This window comes from Garra rufa, chromosome 2 (genome assembly GCF_049309525.1).
Source record: "Garra rufa chromosome 2, GarRuf1.0, whole genome shotgun sequence".
In the NCBI taxonomy this organism is placed as follows: domain Eukaryota; kingdom Metazoa; phylum Chordata; class Actinopteri; order Cypriniformes; family Cyprinidae; genus Garra; species Garra rufa.
Window position 1 is genome coordinate 49,703,418 of NC_133362.1, and position 19,419 is coordinate 49,722,836.

Here is a 19,419-nt window from a genome sequence, read left to right on the forward strand (position 1 = left end):
ACTTTGCACACAGAAGTATTCTTGCAGCTTCATATAATTATGATTGAACCACTTATATCACATTGACTTATTTTGACTATGTTTTTGGTTCCTTTCTGGGCATTGAAAATGCATATCCAGTAAATATAGGAGGATCAGAAAGCTCTTTGATTAAATCCAAATGATCTTCATTTGTGTTCTGAAGATAAACAAAGGTCTTATGGGTTTGGAACAACATTAGGGTGAGTTATTAATGACAGAATTTTCATTTTTTGGTGAACTAACCTTTTAAGATCACCTGAAATCACTCAACAGTTCTTCTTCAGAAAAATTAGCATGTAGCACCGATATTGATTCTTCATGGTCGATTTTGATTGCCGATGTTTTACAAGCAAATGGGCTGATTCTGAAAGCCTTTTTAATATATTTAGTTTACACCTTAAGCAAGGGACAAGAATGAATGATAATATGAGTACATGAACTATGTTTATTTTCTCTATTATAGGTACAGCCATTTAAATTAGAGGCAACCACTGCATTTAGGTTAAAATCTAAATAAATGACAAAATATATTATAAATAGGGCCGGGACTCGATTAAAAAAATTAATCTAATTAATTAGAGGCTTTGTAATTAATTAATCGAAATTAATCGCATTTTAATCGCATATAAATATTTGACCTGAGAACAGTGAGAAGTAAGTTTTTTCATATGGATTTTTAGTATACCATTGAATAATGACTGAACACATAAACTTAAGCAACAAAATACTGTTTATTTTTGTTCAACCAAGTCCAACAGACCAGTGCAATATTGCCATTAAGTGTAGCAATAGGATACAGTGTTTCCCCTAGGTTTCCATACTTTTTATCTCGGTACTTTACCCTACTTTGTGTAATAACGAAAACATTTATCTCAGTGAAAAAATAAATCCAAAACTCTCTATTTTAACATTTTGAACAATAGGGCTTTACAATCTTTTGCTATTTTTTTTTCTAAAGAAATTCTTGTGTTTTAATTTTTCTCATAATCAACTGAAAGCATAAACATTTATTTATTTTTAATCAAATGAAAATAAAACTTTTTAATTTTTGGCAAACAAACAGAGGTTTGCTGTTAAAAACAATAAATAATAATAATTTAATATTTAAATAAAAATCGTAGTATTTTTTTCTACAATTAAGTGGTTAATCTTGTTGTTATATTTATTTTTTATCATATATATTGTTTTTTGTCAATTATTTAAATAGGAATATTGTTCTGTTTCATGTTAAACCGTACTTTTATTTTGACAGGTTGCCGTGAAGTTTCTGTGTGTAAAATATGATATGATGCTAGTTTTCTCAAATGAAACGGTAAAAGTGACACTGACAGTAGCTTTGGAGATTGAGTCTATCTGTTCATTTGAGATGCAAATGCCAAAAATTAACGGGAGCATCACGCGTGCAGTAAAAAAAAAAAGCGTCTTTGCCATTCTAACATAAAGAGGCAAACTTTACATGCAGGAATCATATTAAAACGGTCTTTTTGCATTTCGGTTTTCACAGATACTAGTCCATATCGCGATTTGAATTAAGTGACAGACAAACTTTTGATTTATCAATCCAAAAATCGACGAATTTACGTGGCATTCCGCGCTATGGTAAATTCGGTTTTTATGAATGGAGTCCGCGATCCAGTCCGTGTTTTCTTGGAGGAGACATTGTAAACGCGCCCCCCTAAGATAATGGTAGGGGAAACACTGGGATATTTAGAAATATACTAGCCTACATTTCAGAAATTCAGGTACCCTATAGGTAGGTAGACCTTCTGTAAAAGCATTGAGGTGATACTTGAGGCTCGATGTGCTGCGGTGATATGCGCATTCCTGTCTGAACGCTAGTTGGTGCTCCAGTATAATCGGTTCGCTGAAACTCATCCAGTGAGAAACGTTCCGCGGTGCAAAATTAAGTGCGATTAAAATGCGTTAAAAAAATTTAACGCGTTATTTTTGTGTAATTAATTAATCTAAATTAACGCGTTAAAGTCCCGGCCCTAATTATAAATAAAAAAAAAAAACAACACAGTTCTTTCTTAGCCGTGTAGACAATAACTACAGCTATAATCAAAATAGGCTACTCTTTCAAAATTCAAAGTGCAAACAGAGACCGAATCTTCAAGCATGATACAGAGCTATTAATAGACAACTACACAATTTATTAGCCCACATACTAATAACAGCTTCAATATTTTATGTAGCCTAATTTGCGCGCATTGGGGAGTCGTTCTCTAAACGTGGGGTATTAAAATTGCTTTAAATGCGTGTGCGCGTCTTACTTTTGGTTTCGTTTCAACGATCCCGCGAAACTCGGCGGTGATGAGAGCGTGCATTCTACAATACAAGAGATTACTTTAACAAAACCTTTTGAAAGTGGGAGGACACAAACGGGATTTTGAAAAGCGTGTCCCCAGTGAAAATTATGCCCCTGCGTGAGTGCAACTCTGCCGCTGAGTTCTCGTTTGATGTGAATGTATGTCGCGTTGTACCTATACTGAGACTATATTGAGACTGAGGCGCCAGAATTGTATCCGACAGAATGTGTCTGGTGTTTTCTCATATTTGACGTGTTGCCAGTCTTGGACGCATAACCTTTTTACAAATATTGCATCTCACGCTGTTGCCGTCAATATTGGCATAATGTAGCAATACTTTTGATCGCTTATACATCGTTTGCGTTAAATTTATGCTATGCTTTAAAGTATAGTGTACATTACAGCCTCACATTTGACAAGCTCTGGGCGAGTGGGCGTAACCGCCTTAAACTATTGATTTTCAAGGCAGCCTCGCCGCAGCTAATCACCAGCATTTGATCCGGCCACATTAAAGATACCGCAAGTTTTCTAGCTCACTGACGTTGACAAGATTATATCCTTGGGTATCGAAATTTGGTACCGAACGAAAATTATTTTTTCGATACTCGATAGTATCGAGACAATTCGGTCGGTGCTTAAAAAGTATCGAACTCGATACCCAGCCCTATATATATATATATATATATATATATATACAATTCTTTCATTTATTCCTTCATGTAGTTATAACATACAAGATACAATACCTGCTTTACTAGAAACTCAATCTCTAGAAGTGCATTCATGCATAATTGTGTCATATTAGTGTTATGATTTTAGTGCAGTTAAAAGTTTTGAAACCAAAACACCAGCAATATCCAGTTAGACCTGTTGTAAACTCAGAAGAGAAGATCAGGAGACTCTTGATAGAGCTGGTACTGTGTGTCGCTGCAGTCATCCAGACTGACTAAAACACTCAATCACTGGAGTTTTATTCAGATTTCAGGATCATCATTAGAAGATAAAATATGCAAAGGATGTAAGCAGTTACAGGAATTTGCCCAGATTTTCAGTGACTCTAATCCAATCAGCAGAACTATAGACTCATTATCACAGAGATCAGGGAAAGTCTCACCTTCAGCCTCTGCATTCATATTTAACTCAGATATTGATCAGAAACAAAGACACCAATTAAAGAAATGAAACATCAACAGCCAATAAAGACAAAAGATGACACTTAGCATGATTTCACATTCATATTCACACACTCCTAAAGCTAAATATATTCATTTAAAACAAACTGATCACATCCCTTGAATAATGTGTTTAAGTTTGTGATCTGAGAGCTTTGTCTTCATCTGTAAGAACGACCTCCTGAAATCTGTCTTAAACTCCAGTGATTGAGTGTTTTAGTCAGTCTGGATGACCACAGCGACACAGCAACAGCTCAAACAAGTCTCCTGATCTTCATTTTCCTGCAGGTGTATTAAAGGTATTTTGTTTTCAAAACGTCTAACTTCATTAAACTATAACACTAATACAACATTACATATTTTATTTTTTTTTTCTGATGGATGTACTTCAAGTTAAAGTTACTAATAAACTGTTTATTGTGTCTTGTATTTATTAGCCAAACTTTTCAATGTTAACAAAAGAAGATAAGGAGTAACAGCTGAATATGTTTTTGCCAAGTAACGAAACTGAAAAGGTAATAATCAATGGACTGTATTCCTTTTAAATTTGCCATCACACAACCTTGGTAAACGTTACACAGCAGCATTGACTGGTTTAATGTGAATTTAATGGCAAGGTATATTTGGGTCAATGACGTGGCATGTCAATTCTGGTGTCCAAAGCATATTCATAATATTAAAAATTTATACATTTTTAAATGCATTTCATTAAATGACTCAACTTTCCCCTCTTTAATTACTCTTGTGAGAATTCATTATAAATAATTAATCTTTAAGGAACTATTGAGCTCAAAAGTCCCAAAACGTCATTCCGGGTAACTGTCCCGGCTTAAAATCTGAGTACAAAAATACAATAAAAATGTAAATAATAAAAATAAAAATATTTAAAATCTACTTGGGCATAATTATATTGATGTTTTAAACGATACCTGCAAATATGGTTATAATACTAAGTTTAATTAAATTTTAATGACAGAAAGACTTTTGTCCCCAAATTGTGATTTCTGTAATGTCATTCCTGGATAACAGACACCAATGACCATTTTAGACCATAATGCATTGTGGTATGTCATGTGACATAATATTGTATCAAAAAGAAGACCCTGAATGAGCACCAGAACATGTGCAAAGGTGACTAAGCGTCTCTTAAAATATTGATATTTTGACCTTTTCGGTCACTGATGCACTTTGTAGCAATATCATGTGTCCTTTTGGATAACACTGACAAACTATTTATAATGTTTTTATATGAAAAAACTATCTATTTGATCTAAAAGATTACCTTAAAGCAGGGGTGGGCAATTATTTTTCTCAAGGGGCCACATTAGAAACGTGGCCAGTTTTTGAGGGCCGAACCAATACACAACTCAGTTTTGCCTTTATTTCTCTTAATAAAAAAAGAATAAATGAAACACTACAGTGAGACTGAAAATTTGGAGCACACAAATGCATCCCAATTTAATAAACATTCATAAAAACAGTTTGAAAAATGTATTTTGAAGTGTAAAATACTAGCAACTTTAAACAAAGATGCAAGTATATGCATTTCAAAAACCAGCATCACAACATCAACTTTTTATAAAAAAGCAAGTAATGCCCCAGTGTTGTTGTTTTTTTTTGCTCAATAAGAGAAATCTAGCCTGTGTTAGGCTTGAACAAGTGCACTTAATTCTGGAAATGCAAATTTTTGTTTAAAAACTATTAACTTTATACAACAATTTGTGTTTTAAAGACCAGCATCACATACACACAAGTAAAACACTGGGGGCACTTATTGCTTTTTATATGAAGTATATGATATACTTCATATAAAAAGCAATAAGTGCCCCCAGTGTTTGATTGTTTTACCTGAGAATGGCTTACTTTTTCACGATTTTGTGGGATATCACAACGCTGGTTTTGATTACTGCATCCCTCGATATATAAAGCTTTGTAAAAAGTCCTTGCTGCTTTTGTTCTGTAGGCATACCTGTTTAAATGATGCTGTCACCTGAAAATATTTAGTATCTAAAAGGAACAAACTAATTCCTTGTGAACTAAAATTTACTGCTCATATCCATTGCCGTCATCATAGCCTTCACATTATTTCTGATTTGAGTGATCCATCTCTATAAAGCTAAATATGTTTAACATCCCACATAGCAAAATTGGTTTGGCCCAGTGATGGGCCACACAATCCACTTTCACTTGGCCCAAATACAGCAGTGAATTACGGTACATGACTGGACCAGGTCTGGATTCCAGACAAGGGCCACACATGGGCCATAACTGGCCCAAGTCTCAGCCAAGTAAATTAACTATAACTGGCCCTGAATTGGGCCAGATCAAAATGTAACATTTGAACCAAAACACAGCCTTAAGTAAACCATATCAACACCAGTGTTTAACCAGAATGCCCAAAACTGAGCCACACCTAAGCCTGATCTACAGGTGAACTAAACCTGGCAGCCAAAATATGGGCCATAAAAAGGCCATGAGAGATCAATATCTCTGCCACCTGTGTGACCATAGCTGGCTCTATTCTGGTCCTATATGCTGGACCAGATGGGTTCCACATGTCAGCCATAACCTCCTAGATAAATAATCACAACAAAGACAGTATTCTTAACAAATGTTTAATCATGTTAACATCAAAGCATTGACACCTGACATTTTAAAGTTGTTCAAATGAAGTAAGTAGAAGTTCTGTGCCATGTTTTAGTTCATGAAGTTATATTTTAAATGTAACACTTGATCATCCATGTTTCTGATCATGAAGTTTCATGCTTTGTCTAAAGCTTGACTGTCCATGTTTCTGATTAGGAACAAAATTTACTTGACATACACTTGAACATCCATGTTTCTACTCATCGAGTTTCACTTCACATAACACTTGAGCGTCCAGGTTTATGGTCAGGAAGTAGCACTCTTCAAATGACTCTGAAACATTCATGATTATGTTAATGAACAAGTTGCACTCTGAACAGAGCCTTGGAACATCCATTCCTAAAGTCTGTTAACTAGTCGTACTCTCCTCACACACTCTATTCTTCATCCTCTCTTTTCGGCCACCATCTCTGTCTGGGGCGAGATATAGCCATCTTTTAATGATGGCATGAATTAATTTTTCTTTGGCCTCAGATGTCAGACAGTTGCACCTCACAGCCGCTGAAAAACACAAGCACACATGGTGTATAATTAGCTTTTGCATCAGGTAACAGGTAACATGGCTATTGGATAAAATACAATATTACCACAAAAACTGAACCAATGACCTTTAGACAAACATTCTGTATTGTCTTTTACCATCTACCCATCTTCCAGTTAATTATCGTTTCTTACTTCCCCCAGCCCTTCATCGTTTAGATTTTCTGAAATAGCCCAAATTCTGACTGTCTACTATGGGTAAAAGATAATTTTACACATCTCAGGAACACACTACCACTTAGCTTAAAATGACTGTGTGAAATATGTATAGATTAATTCTACTTGGGATTTTGTTTATTTTTACTTCTTTTAAATTCAGTGTATGTTTTTGTTATGCAACCTTGAGCTTGTGTTGAGGTACTATATACATAAAACGTTCTCTCTCTCCTTCATTTTCTAAATCTCTTATAGAGTGCATTCATGCTTTAAGCATTTAAATAAAGAGAGATATAAAAAATTGTGATGACAATCTCCACAACAAAAAACATTTTTGAAAACTGGACAAAAAGACAAAAGGTACAAGACTGTGTACTTAAAGGCTTTAGAAATAACTGCAGTCCCATGAAGCACTATATAATCAAATTAAAAACAGCAGTGATAGTGTACTTTTTCCACAAAGAATTGAGGAAAAAAGTGGAATATACATAAAAGTGGAAAAGACGCAACACTTATTTGTACATTACTTGTCACATCCTGATGTCACATGTCTTTACAGAATTTTTATGTGTGTGTGTGTGTGTGTGTGTGTGTGTGTGTGTGTGTGTGTGTGTGTGTGTGTGTGTGTGTGTGTGTGTGTGTGTGTGTGTGTGAGCATGCACAGATTGCAAAAATCACTGGCAATGTGAATTAATCAAAATCAGATGATCCTGAGGCTAATCCCATGACACACTATCAGTGCATTCTGAAAAGGGCTAGACAATATACTCACAACTTTGGTAACTGGATGTTTGCTGGATGTCCCAGGTGTAGTGTGGCTCATGGAGCCTTGAAGGTTCAGAGTGCCCTGGATATCCCTACGTTTGTGGGGTGGTCTTCTGACCTCGACGTTGGCATGCCTTAAAAGGGCCTCAGTGCTTGATTTACAGCTCTCAGAGAGAACATGATGCCAGGCATACCTCCTGCAACATACAAAATATCTTAGTCCTTTAACAGCTGTAATAAAATGCACTGTAATTAAAAAAAGCTGACACTTCTTACTTGTTTTTGACTTGGTTCCTTAAATGCCTTCCATCTCATCATTAGGGATGTCAGGAACACTGTGGAAGAGCTTAGGGTCTAATTTGGCTTTCCAGGGTCTAATTTGTTGTGCTGTCTAGGAATATTTGGAGCATCAGGTATGGAATACATTCTGCTTAAAAGTACAAAATCTATTGGTCATTTATCTGCTGTGATAAAATACATTATTATTTTAAAAAGCAGATGCTTTTTACCCTTCTCTTAAATTTTGGTTAATGTAGGCGTTCTTCTGTCTCATTATTATCAGCATCATCAGCATCTTCTCCGGGGAAAAGAATGTTCTTAGGTCTAACACATTTACCAATTCCAAGATATACTTTTATTTGTAAATGTGGTGCGAAACATTAATATAAACAAACAATCTAACCAAACCCCTACTTTCTTTTTCTTTGAAATTGGTGAGTTCCTTCCATCGGTCTGATCAATGTCTGTGTGATCAACAGCTAGAGGTAGTTTACGTCTAGCTTTCTTGTAGTCATCTGGAAAAGTAGCATAACAAAAAGAAGAAATTTAAAAAGTAAAACAGTGATTTTAAATATTACTATTAATTCTGGCCCTATGGGGCTATGAAGCAGACAAAATATCTATAACTATTCTTTTTAGAACATTTCATATATGCTGGATAAAATGTTAGTCATGTTGTAATTTAAAATGTGCACATTATTGATTATGTTTAAACATACAACAAATCAAATTACTTTTTGTTTGCATATTTTAAACATAAAACTTGAAATGATTTGGGTGTCATTCCAGGCACTTTTGAACATCAATAACAACTGGTTATTGTAATCATTTTGGTCACTATAAAGGTGATACCAATTTTTGCACAACAATTAATCTCTTGTAACATTTGGAGTGTATTGACAATGATTATTGATAAATAAATTACATTCAAGGTGAAGTAGAATAAAGAAACATGTATACCCCTTTCCAAGCATTTACTCAATTTCAACATGACATACACCACTAATGAAATTCCAAAACATTGGTACAACAAAAATGCATAATTTTATCTGTAATTTAATATATAACGTTACATTGGCTCCAACAACAAATACCATTACAATTAATTATAACCCTAATCATCTGTCAAAGACAATTAAATTTAAGTGACATAAGAAAAATACTGACTTTTTCAGGAGTAAAGTTAGTGACATAGTTTATTGTATTTACAACACGTAGATTAAAACTGCGTTCACGTGCTGCTAAAACAAGGGCACTCGCGTGTAACGTCAATTAATTAATAAATCCGAAGCAAAATGTAAGAAGAATATAGTAAACTTGCAACGATACATATGCGTATGTTCGCACTTACCGCTTTGGTTTCAGAAGTCTGTGCAAGACTGCAGCGTCCGCCTGCTTTTTTGAAAAGACATATGGTTCCGGGAGTATTTGTATTCACTTTTCCTTATTGAAGATTTGTTAATTAAAGCGTTATAATTCATAAATCATAACAACCAGCTACAACGTGAATCACAACATTTAAAACATTCGATCTGAAATAAAATAAAAATAAAAATTGTCAAAAAGACAAAAATACGAGACTGTGTGTTACAGCCAAGTGGGTAAATAAAACTACAATCCCATTAAGCACTGCAAATGACAATTAACGCCTTTTGAAAAAAAAAATTGCTCTGATGGGCTCTGATAGGCTAATTTCGCATTTCCGGGATTTTTGAAAACCTGAATGGTGCGCGCTGGGTAAAAGTTTTTCCAGTAAACAAACAAACGTAAAAACAATACATTTAATTTTAAATGTATAAAAACCATAAAGCCATTAGTATTGTTGCTGTTGCACATTTCATAGTTACTTTGACTGTGATTAAATAATGTTGTGTGGTGTTGAAAATAAATAGTTTCATAATTTCATTTTAATCCACCAGGGTTAGCTATAATTTTGAATGCAGGATTTAATCACATTATAGAAATGTTAATAAATTATGAAAAGTAAAGTCTACTGGTGTACATTCATGGCATAAAAAAAAACTTATGAACTGAAATCAAACAATTACAGTTGATTTTCATAATTTAAATAATTAAATCTTCATTGTTGCCTGGATTAACTTCAAGGCATTAGACCCAGAATGCAAACATGAAGATGGAAACTTCTTTGTGTATTAAAACATTGGGATTTTATATAAAAAATATTTGAAATGTGGGTGAAATATGGCCAATCTTATGTGGGCCACATATCTATATTTGACATCTGGGCCAAATACTACATTTGACATCTGGCCCAGGTCTTGTGTGCCGCCTTAAAACCGGTACCATCTCTGCCAAACTCGGGCCATGTTTGGCCCACATGCTGTATGCCAGTGCCGGATAAATGCCAGCTGTGCCAGATGCATGCCAAATCTGGGCCAAAATTGTTTGCTGACTGGGATGTGTATTCCTGCTTAATATTAGGGATGCAACAATACAGTTAGTTGACGATTCAATACGTACCTCGGTATATATCTTGCCACTTCAGTGTGGGTTTTTTTGGAACAAATTAACAAAATACTCCTGTAAACCTCTGCACACTAGATAAAGTGTGGTTTAGTATGTGTCTGCTTAATTCTTCTTTTGAGAGAGGTAAAATTTTTTTTATTTTTACGCAAAATAGAATGGGTTTCATTCATACTGGATGCCAGAGGGCGCCCTTGTGCAAAAACAAAACAAAACACACATGCATTAAAGAAGTAGCGCTAATAACGTTCCGTTCCAGCTTCTCTAATATGGATGAAAGCATCGCTATTGCAGTAACTTATTAAAAACAAGATATAACGGTAAACGTTTTGAATGATGAAATCTAAGGACAATAAACACTCGTCTGCAATAATGGTTTATCTGTGTTCTTCAAGCCATCTCGGGTATTTTCATAAGCCATTGCTAATCGACATACATTGAATATGAGTAACGTTATAGAATTGCTGAATTGTCTGCCTCATTCGGTGATGAGAATCCACATCAGATCACAACATAAGGAAGTTATTTCAAACGCTCGACTGATGTTGTGAATTAAAAACAAGTTATAATGTTTTTGTAACTTGTTTTTATAACTTTTGTTGGACAACAGGTTTTGAAAGGCTTATGATTGCATGTCATTAGAATGGAAGTTGCTCTGCGTGTTGCGTTATTTTTTTTCAAATATAAGAGGGGAAGCGTTTTCTCATCTCAGCACATGAAATTGTGGGCAAACATACAGCAAATTCCAAGAGAAATAAAAGGAAGGAAGATATTTAGATGCAAAACCGAAAAACCGCAATTCACAAGCGCGTATTGAACCTTGAATGTCGTACTGAACGGTTCGGTATTATATTGAGTATTGTGACATCCCTACTTAATATGCAGTTATATTACGGACCGTTGGCATGTATTGTACTCATGATAGAGCGGTGGTGGAGCGCTCTTGACTATTGGAGCAAGTGAAAACCACGACGCTCCGACTTTTCAAAAATCCGCCGCTCCCTCCATTCAAAATCATACCTCTGCGCTCACATACTCTGATCGCGAACACATTTGTGTGAGGGTGCGCATACGGTCACACAAACAAAATAAAAGCAGCGCGGTTGCGTGTTTATGGGTTATTTTTGCGGTCAAATAGCAAAATAAGATTTCCATTGACTCTCTTTATCAGAACTGGTCATGGCACGGCCCATTTTCGTTTGAATTTTAATTAACCAATTACTTCACGCGGGCCGGTCAAGGATATCGAGAGGGCCGTATATGGCCCGGGGGCCGTAAAATGCCCAGGTCTGCCTTAAAGCGATGATGGCTAAGTTGTAGTTTTCCATAGGTGGTTAAATTAGTGCCTGATTATAAAGAAAAATATTCGTTTTGTCATTCCTGGATAACAACATGTCATTCTTGGATAACAAAAAAACTCTGTTAGCCAGGACATGTCATCCGTTATCCAGAATGACATAGGCATAACAATCTAGTTTTTAATTAACATTTGTAAACTTTTAGGTATAGTTATTATAGTTATATTATTAACATTAACATTATTTACATAATTGTATGTTTTTTGCCGTATTTTTGCTGTCATTCATCTTGATTTTATATGATTCACATTTAATTATCATTGAATTGAACTTTTGTAATGTTAATGGTCAAATCATGAATAATGTAATCATTATTATTAATATATCCACATTTGGTAATACTTTATAATAACTACACGTTATTAATCATTATTTAAACATCATTAAACAGTTAATTCATCAATAAATTTACGATTTAAAATGCAGCTATAAATTCTTAATGCTTGATTTATAAGCCTACCTACAAGTATGAAATTAAAGTATGGAAATACAATTATTAAACACATTATAGATATGCTTTTAAATCAAGAATAAAGCATTTATAGCTGTATTTATAAACTGCTTATTAATGTCTTTTAATGCGTTATAAATGATGAATTAACTGTTTACTAATGTTTAACTAATGATTAATAGCGTGCCGTTATTATAAAGTGTTACCCATTTTAAAACTTTTGTATAGCTTCTGGTGTTTTAAGGTCAATTCTGTTCTTCCAGATGCCTCTGTCTAATAAAGAGAGGCAGAGACGGTTCAGAGCCAGAATAAACACAGATGCAGAAGCTAGGGCTGAGTATCTTTGAAAATAGAGAGCAAGGTATTATGGTGATGATTCAGTGGAACAATAATGTGTCAGTAACAAGCAAACTTGAAATATTAAAGGAACACTCCACTTTTTTTGGAAATAGGCTCATTCTCCAACTCCCCCCGAGTTAATAAATTGAGTTTTACCGTTTTGAAATTCATTCAGCCGTTCTCCTGTTCTGGCGATATCACTTTTAGCATAGCTTAGCATAGATCATTGAATCCTATTAGACCAATAGCATCACGTTCAAAAATGACCAACGAGTTTCGATATTTGTCCTATTTAAAACTTGACTCTTCTGTAGTTATATCGTGTACTAAGACCGGTGGAAATGCAAAGCTTCAATTTTCTAGGCTGATTAGGAACTACACTCCCATTCCGGCGTAATAGTCAAGGAAGTTTGCTGCCGTAATATGGCCGAAGCAGGAGCAGTAATATCACGCAGCACATGTGCAAATGCTAAACTAGCTGGGAATATTTCTGATAATACTCCGCCTGCTTCGACCATGTTACAGCAGCAAACTTCCTTGACTATTACGCCGGAATGGGAGTGTAGTTCCTAATCTTATCAGCCTAGAAACTCGCAGCTTTGCATTTCCACTGGTCTTAGTACACGATATAACTACAGAAGAGTCAAGTTTTAAATACAACAAATATGGAAACTCGTTGGTCATTTTTGAACGCGATGCTATTGGTCTAATAGGATTCAATGATCTATGCTAAGCTATGCTAAAAGTGATATAGCCAGAACAGGAGAACGGCTGAATGGATTTCAAAACGGTAAAAATCAACTTATTAACTCGGGGGGAGTTGGAGAATGAGCCTATTTCCAAAAAAGTGGAATGTTCCTTTAATCAAAATAGGTTCACACTCATTTGCAATAAGCCTAAATGTTTTAGCGGTGTAATGTGTTATTATACATTACACACATTACACTATACCCCTGGCCATTGTTTATGAAGCATTATAATTTTACAGATTTACTGTAATATTTAGAAAATACGATTGTAATGAAATTGGTGTGATTACAACCTGCATCTAATACTCATTATTATTATTATTGTGTGTAGCTACTACAAATCAAGACCAGTTCCCAAAAAGCCTGTTGTACTTTTTTTAAATCATTAAAAACTGTGAGTTTTGCAACTGTCAAGTGTATCTTACTTTGTTTCAAGTTTGAGTGTTGGAAAGAAAAATTATACTGATGATGGTTTTTATGGTAATCCTGAAAAATATTGCAGAATGTCATTCCGTCTAACAGTATGTCATTCCGGCTAACAATGACACAGGCAATTCATTTAACCCATATTTGTGTGTTAGATTACACAATTCAGTTTTTTGTTGAGTTAATGATAAAACAAGTCTTATTTACTTTATTGGAAAACATTTTTAAACATTTTCCAGGTTTTTTTTAAATTTGGTTCTGAATTTTTGAATTAGCAGCAGCCAAAAATGAGCCTGTGCCTATAAGAAATCCCAAATTGATTATATTAATTGTGATTAAAATGTAGTTTTCTGAGCACTAATTGTTTGTTGAGCTCCAAATATGGAGATCAGTACATTTGTATATGCCAACAATGGTAGAAATGTAATTAATTTAAAAATTCATTACGTTACCCAGGAATGACATTTTCATGAGGAAAAAGATCTGATTCATCAAAAAAAATGGTTAATTACATTCTTGAAATGTGTAAATATCATTGCATTACATACACAACACTGTAATAAGTATAGAAAGTCCTAACATTTAAATTTTTTGCCAGTTTTATTTTTTTTCACATTTTAAATCCTTATCCGTCATTCACCCATAAACAGAAAGCATAGTGTTATAAATGAACATTAATAAAATAAAGAATATTATTAATAGATTTACAATGTTATTAACTTTAGAAAAGCATCATCATATGAGTTCGAAATTCTATTCTATATACAACATTTCTATGATGTGTTTGTGATTCTAGAGAGCAGTGCACCAATGGGACTTTTATTTTGCTCTGGTGATGTGACGTCATAAAGATCCGCTGCGTTCCTCATCTGTTGCCAGTCGCCTAAAGAAAGGTTTGTGCTTTTAATGTTTTTAAACCAATGGACATTGTTGCATCAATTAAAGCGTTTTTACAAGCTATGTTAAATAAATGCATCATTATTAAATATAACGTTGTAATGCTTTATCTAGTGTTACTTAAAATGTTAGCCTTTAGTAACAGAGAAGGTAAGTTTCATTTCGCTCTCTATATCATGAATCAATCGTGTGATGATGAGAAGTGATGAGAGAAACTGAGAATCCGAATCATTTGAATCGAATCATTTATGAAATGATTCAGTGATTCGATTCAGCGGCACGCGGACTACAAACGACAACAACAAACACAAACGAGTGCATGACAAACGAGAATGATTTCATTCAAGTGTAATATATTAGATATGATGTACAAATAATTGAATACCAAATATAAATCAAAATAGCTTAAAATTATAATCTAAATATGAACCTTTGGTGTTATTTGTATATATTTTATACTTTTTATATATAAGTCTATTAACTCTGTCTTTCCAGTGCACTGACTACTGAACTAGGAGCTGAATGACAAGCAGATAGAGATCTAGTTTGCATAGATTTTTCTTTCTATTAATTATTCTCATCTTAAACAGGACAAAGTGTACAAACACACAGAAAAACTCCTGGAGAAACAACAGAGATCCATGTGACACAATATTATAAAGATGGCATTTATTAAAGAGGAGAGTGAAGACATGAAGATTGAAGAAACATTCATCAAACATGAAGATACTGAGGAACAAACAAAGATGTCGTTTATTAAAGAAGAGAGTGAAGACATTAAGATTTTAGAAACATTCAGAGTCAAACATGAAGATACTGAGGAACAAACAGGTTGGTTTTCAATCTCTAAGCTGGACTCACTCATTTGATCCTTATTAAAATGTACAGCTCTATAGAAAAAAAAAACATATTTAGTGTAACATTAAACACAGTATCTACTTTTGATTAGAAAACAATAAAAGCGGTAACTGACAAAAAACTTTACTTAGCTTGAAGCAAACAATGACACTTCAGTTTTTAATTTGACATTTGTTTTATTGTAAGTGATTTTTTTCTGCTGTCATCAAAAGTGTGATATTAAAACGGAAATAGCAGTGAATGTTCATTACAACAAGCAATAAATAATCATATTTCAGAAACACCAGCTTGTAGCTTGTTAATTGAAGATGCAGGACAGCCACCAGTAGTGCGTTACAATAGTCCAGTCTAGACGTCATGAATGCATCAAATAACTGTTCTGCATCTGAAACTGGTAACATGTTCTGTAATAGTTAACCGTAATAGTTATTCATTTTGTATTTTAAATATGAAATGATGTTACATGTACTTTGTTACTCTCCAAATCTGGAGCCAAACAATAAAATAGAAACCGAAAATAACTCATCGTAACTTCTCTGGGTTTAATTAGAAAATATTTTTTACTTGAATGCTGCTTTTAAATTCTCTAGCGTGAAGATAAACATGTCAGATTTTGTGTGTGTTTTTATTTTTAAGGAGCTAGTGTTTTTATTTATAATTATATGGTAGTTGTGATAAAAGCACAGCAATATATGTTACAAATAATTGTTTTATATGTTTATGTTTTGTATTAATGGCTAAAATTGGAAGGAAATGTGTGATTTTGCTTTGTGCCATTAAACTGCTGTTAACTTCCATTTTTCTTATTTCACCTCAGACCTGATGGCACTGAAAGAGGAGAGTCAAGAACTCAATGAAACAGAAGAGAAAGATCAAAATGAGAAACATGATTTCAAAACTGAAGAAAAATCAATTAGTTGCTCACAGAATAAAAAAACTTCCTCACCAGAAATAAATAAAAAAACACAAAGTACAAACCTTAATTCTAACATGAGAATTCACACTGGAGAGAGACCTTACAGCTGCCAACAGTGTGGGAAGAGTTTCATCTTAAGTGGACATCTTAACAGTCACATGAAAATTCACATTGAAAAGAAGCCATTAATATGCCCTCAGTGTGGAAAGAGTTTTACAAAGAAAAAATACCTTGATGTCCACATGAGAACTCACACTGAAGAGAAGCCTTTCACCTGTAAACTGTGTGGGAATAGTTTTACACAGAAACAATACCTTACTGTCCACATGAGTATTCACACTGGAGACAAGCCTTTCATCTGCAAACAGTGTGGGAAGAGTTTCTCACGAAAAGGAGTTCTTAAGACTCACATGATAATTCACACCGATAAGAAGCCATTCATATGTCCTGAGTGTGGAAAGTGTTTTACACTGAAAGGTACGCTTGATAACCACATGAGAATTCACACTGGAGAGAAACCTTTTACCTGCCCTCAGTGTGGAAAGAGTTTCAAGCATAAAACAAGTCTTGGTGTTCACTTGAGCATTCACACTGGAGAGAAACCTTACACCTGCTCTCAGTGTGGAAAGAGTTTCACGCATAAAGTAAACCTTACGGTTCACATGACAGTTCACACTGGAGAGAAACCGTACAAGTGTCTTCAGTGTGAGAAGAGTTTCACATGTCAGAGCAACATGAAACGTCATTTGCAAACTCATTCTGAAAAGGAACTGCCATTTTCTTCAATGCAAGAAGAGGTTTAGAAAAAGGAGCAATTTCTAGAATCATCTGCTCATTCATTTTGAAAGACATTCAAGTGTAGTCAAAGTAATAAAATTTTTTCCATCACACTTACAGAAATGTGAAAAATCATGCAAATGTCAGACTTTGTCTGTGCTCCTTGTTCAAGAGTGTACTGAGAAAAAAGGTGTGTGAAATCAAGGATGTTCACACCAGAGCTGAATGTGGGATACATTTTATCATTTTCATGCATCCTTCATCTCTTTTTGTTTAACATAAGGCTTTTTTTTGTACTGTGGCCATACCTGATCATCTGCTTTACTGTAATTTCAAATATTAAGTGATTACAGTAGATTCCCTCAAAGTGTGACTATGACGAGTATGTCACTCAATTGCATGTGTGGATTTCTCTGTATCAAAATATTAGACAAACTTTTACCTTGCTGGGAAAAGCAACAATGTAACTGGAAGATTATAAATTAATTGACATAAACTTAACAAAATGACTTGTTCCTATTGATTTTAAGTGTATTTTAGCTTATTGTTTAGTTGATCTCAATTTAATGTTGTAATATCTGTTTACATTTATGGACTTTATCAGAAGCATGAAAATATTATACTAGGTTTGTACAGGTCTGTTTTTTAATCTGCACAGTTCATTCTTTGTTGTACTTTCAGTAGCCTGTATGTACAGTAAATATAAGTACTATTTCCTTTATAATTCATTTGGTCCAATAAACAATCCTAAGCAGTTGGCCTTCATGGGGCAGCCGTGGCCTAATGGTTAGAGAGTTGGACTTGTAACCCAAAGGTTGCAGGTTCGAGTCTCAGGTCCGGCAGGGATTGTAGGTGGGGGGAGTGAATGTACAGCACTCTCTCCACCCTCAATACCACGACTGAGGTGAGTCCCTTGAGCAAGGCACCGATCCCCCAACTGCTCCCCGGGCGCCGCAGCAATGGCTGCCCACTGCTCCGGGTGTGTGTTCACTACTGTGTGTGTGCACTTGGATGGGTTAAATGCAGAGCACAAATTCCTAGTATGGGTCACCATACTTGGCCTCACTTCACCTCCTTTCTTCTTTCTTTCTTCATTCATTTTCTTGTTAATTATACATTAAAGAAAGTATTCTTTTTAAAATTGGTTAACCAGTTGTATTCAGCAGTAACACATTTTCATACCCCTCCTCTATCCATGCACAAATAGCTTCTCATCAGCCCATTATATCTATTTTCTTTTGGCTACCCAGCCAAGCTACTGTCACACTTGAGCAGGATGAGGAGTGTAATGAAGGAGCAGGTATCCAGAGTAAAATGAAAACACTAATATCTATTAATAAAAAAACAATGAACATAGAGAAACTGAAAACCATGTAACTTCAACGACGGACAAAGGGGAGTGAGGAGACAGACTTAAATACACTGCCCAGGTAAAAAAAAAAGTGCACTAAAATACACTTTATTTAAGTATACTTAGTACACTTTTCAGTAATGTACTAAAAGTGCTCTATTTTCGCACACTAATTTTGTACTTATTGTACTAAAAAATAGTATTAAGTATATGTTAAGATAAACTTAATACCATCTAAGTGTACTCTGTGCTATTTTGAGACACCATGAAATTGAACTAAAATGTGCTTTTAACATACTATATCTGTATTTAAAAATATATATTTAGTTACAACTAGAAATACACTTGAACCCTACTTTTAAACATTTATAAATATATTTATGACTAATTTAAAGTATAACAATAATATATTAAAAGAATATACAAAGTGTGAAAAAAGTGTGCTAAAATACAATTTAAGTACACTTAGTGCACTTCCCTAATGTACTTAAAGTGCTCTATTTTCGGGCACTGATTTTGTACTTAATATACTAAAAGTTATTCTTAAGTACTCCTTAAGATAAACTTAAAATCATCTAAGTGTACTCAACTGTGCTATTTTGAGACACCATGAAGATGAACTAAAACGTGCTTTTAACATACTATCTCAGCATTTCCAAAAATGTATTTTGTTACCACTTATAATACAATTGAAACATATTTCATAAACCTTTAAATATACTAATTATACATAAAAAATAAACTTACTGATTATTTAAAATACAATAATAATATATAACAACTGTATACAAGGCGTATTTATAATGTATTGCCCACATGTTTTTATTAATAAAAAATACACTTATTAATTATTTAAAATACATGAATAATATATAAAAAATGTATACAAAGCGTATTTATAATGTATTGGCCACATATATTCATT

General features: G+C 34.1%; 1 long non-coding RNA gene across 1 annotated transcript; it reads right to left on the reverse strand.

The window, feature by feature from the left end:
* Positions 1–5,684: 5,684 nt before the first annotated feature.
* Positions 5,685–8,027, reverse strand: LOC141326550 (uncharacterized). The gene is made up of 3 exons (XR_012353916.1): positions 7,886–8,027; positions 7,617–7,806; positions 5,685–6,649 (listed from the first exon to the last, which is right to left on the reverse strand). It is a non-coding gene; the product is annotated as an uncharacterized lncRNA (long non-coding RNA).
* Between the last annotated feature and the right edge of the window lie 11,392 nt (positions 8,028–19,419).